At 39.7% G+C, this 3,193-nt stretch overlaps 1 long non-coding RNA gene across 1 annotated transcript in view; it reads right to left on the bottom strand.

The window, feature by feature from the left end:
- Window positions 1–1,114: 1,114 nt before the first annotated feature.
- The window catches only part of LOC104964867 (uncharacterized), a 5,725-nt gene continuing 3,646 nt past the window's right edge, over window positions 1,115–3,193 (bottom strand). The window contains exons 3-4 of the long non-coding RNA XR_800476.1: window positions 1,389–1,459; window positions 1,115–1,185 (exon numbers count right to left, since the gene is read on the bottom strand). This is a non-coding gene — a long non-coding RNA (uncharacterized lncRNA). The remainder of the gene's footprint in view (window positions 1,186–1,388; window positions 1,460–3,193) is intronic.

Below are 3,193 nucleotides of genomic sequence, written 5' to 3'. Positions count from 1 at the left end.
TTTTTAAAGGAATTAGTCACCCTGATCGCAAAATAAAATAAATGAAAGACCATACAGCAAAACAAATTGAACAGAACATAGAACATAACACATGGAGCTTATAAACCTTTTTCACAGAACACACTTTAAACCCAGCTATAAAGAATGAAAGCAATGATGGGGGGTGGCAGTTCCAGGGTCTATGCAGAGCCATCACTTATGTTATTAGTAACACCAAGGCATTTTTCCTTCTATATTTAGGTGTCCATTTAGTTTGCGCGCACGCACGAACGCACGCACGCACGCACGAACGCACGCACGCACGCACGACACACACACACACACACACACACACACACACACACACACACACATACACACTATGTCTACGTATGATTTTTTTTCGTTTGTATGAATATGTGTAAATCATNAAAGAATTAAAAACACAGTTTGAAAGGAGAGTGATTAGTAAAATATGCATAAATAAAAAGAAAGAATGCAGTCTAGGTAAGATAAAGATAGGAGAGAGGTCCTCTCTCCTATCTTTATCTTACCTAGACTGCATTCTTTCTTTTTATTTATGCATATTTTACTAATCACTCTCCTTTCAAACTGTGTTTTTAATTCTTTACTGACATTGGAATAGTTGTTTTACTTATTTTGAACAACTATATTAAATAGATGGACATATTTGTTTAGACCAAACCGTTTGAGACCCACTGAGATAACTTAGACTAAAGTTTACAATATAATCACTCAGCGAGTCCTTTACCTCCCTGAGCTGATGTTACCTCAGCCTCTCAGTCCGACAGGAGAGGACTCTCCCTCTCCTTATTGTTGAAACTGCTTCTAATCTCCGTTAGCTCCGAGCTAGCACCAGATGCTAACAACAACCCCCGTAACTCTCTCCGTCTCTCTCTGTCTGTCTCTCTCTCTCTCTCACACAAAATGCGCTCCTGCCACACACACACACACACGCTCCTCCATGACCACTTTTACTTGCGTAAAAAAAAAAAAAAAAACACATTTGAAAAGTGGGGGGGACACAAACTGGCTTTTGAAAAGTCCCCAGTGGAAATTACGCCCATACACGCACACACAGAGACATGGTCATAACTGTCAGATGTAATACTCACCAGACCAGCAATGGGAGTAGAAAGCCTGTTTACTCTCTTAATGATGCCGGGTTTCAACCGGTTAATCAAGCTGCGAGGAAAAACTCAAATTAAAAACAGGAAGAACTCACATATACTTAACTTTATCTGGAAGATAATTGGGATGTAATTGTATCACCTGGGTCCCATTGCACAAAATAAGCTACAGAGAACATTTGTATGAATATGAAACTCAAATTGTATCCTCAAAAAAGTAAATATGACATTGTAAAAGTTTTGTGCATCATTACTCACTCGCAAAGCAGGACTCCGTTCTCTAAGGCAGCACGGAAGTCATTGCAACCAAACAATTTTCCAGTGACTTCCTAAAAAACATCCGCATGAGTAAAATGCATTAACTTTCATCATTAACTTGCATTAATATTAGAGTATATGGTCTGTTAATGAAACCAAATGAGAAACACCATTCAAATCAACACATTTTCTACTAAAGCACAATAGTGGTTTGTGCAACATTTGTTTTTGAATATACAGGACTGTCTCAGAAAATTAGAATATTGTGATAAAGTTCTTTATTTTCTGTAATGCAATTAAAAAAACAAAAATGTCATACATTCTGGATTCATTACAAATCAACTGAAATATTGCAAGCCTTTTATTATTTTAATATTGCTGATTATGGCATACAGCTTANCTTCTGGATCACCTAAATGCTCTCTAGCAAACTTCAGATGGGCCTGGACATGTACTGGCTTAAGCAGGGGGACACGTCTGGCACTGCAGGATTTGAGTCCCTGGCGGCGTAGTGTGTTACTGATGGTAGCCTTTGTTACTTTGGTCCCAGCTCTCTGCAGGTCATTGACTAGGTCCCCCCGTGTGGTTCTGGGATTTTTGCTCACCGTTCTTGTGATCATTTTGACCCCACGGGGTGAGATCTTGCGTGGAGCCCCAGATCAAGGGAGATTATCAGTGGTCTTGTATGTCTTCCATTTTCTAATAATTGCTCCCACAGTTGACTTCTTCAAACCAAGCTGCTTACCTATTGCAGATTCAGTCTTCCCAGCCTGGTGCATGTCTACAATTGTGTTTCTGGTGTCCTTTGACAGCTCGTTGGTCTTGGCCATAGTGGAGTTTGGAGTGTGACTGTTTGAGGTTGTGGACAGGTGTCTTTTATACTGATAACGAGTTCAAACAGGTGCCATTAAATGGTAAATGGACTGTACTTATATAGCGCTTTATCCAGTCTTTAAGACCCCTCAAAGCACTTTACATACTACATGTCATTCACCCATTCACACCCATTCATACAGAGCAGTGTAACTTACTCTAGGACCTAACATTCACACACATTCACACACCGTTGGCCATGCCATCGGGAGCAACTCAGGGTTAAGTATCTTGCCCAAGGATACATCGACATGTTGACTGCATGGGCTGGGATCGAACCCACAACCTTCTGGTTGAAAGACGACCACACTTCCTCACAGCCACAGTCGCCCTTAATACAGTTAACAAGTGGAGGACAGAGGAGGCTCTTAAAGAAGAAGTTACAGGTCTGTGAGAGCCAGAAATCTTGTTTGTTTTAAGGTGACCAAATACTTATTTTACAGAGGAATTTACCAATTAATGAATAACAAATCCTACAATGTGATTTCCTGGATTCTTTCCCCCCATTCTGTCTCTCATAGTTGAAGTGTACCTAGGATGAAAATTACAGGCCTCATCTTTTTAAGTGGGAGAACTTGCACAATTGGTGGCTGACTTTTTTGCCCCACTGTATATTCAAAAACAAATGTTGCACAAACCACTATTGTGCTTTAGTAGAAAATGTGTTGATTTGANCCACTGTACAGGACTGTCTCAGAAAATTAGAATATTGTGATAAAGTTCTTAATCCAGAATGTATGACATTTTTGTTTTTTTAATTGCATTACAGAAAATAAAGAACTTTATCACAATATTCTAATTTTCTGAGACAGTCCTGTACAGTGGGGCAAAAAAGTCAGCCACCAATTGTGCAAGTTCTCCCACTTAAAAAGATGAGGCCTGTAATTTTCATCCTAGGTACACTTCAACTATGAGAGACAGAATGGGGGGAA

Source organism: Notothenia coriiceps, unplaced genomic scaffold (genome assembly GCF_000735185.1).
Source record: "Notothenia coriiceps isolate Sejong01 unplaced genomic scaffold, NC01 NC01_scaffold00037244, whole genome shotgun sequence".
NCBI lineage: Eukaryota > Metazoa > Chordata > Actinopteri > Perciformes > Nototheniidae > Notothenia > Notothenia coriiceps.
Note: the sequence above shows the minus strand (reverse complement) of the source record. Positions and strands in the feature narration are given on the sequence as shown.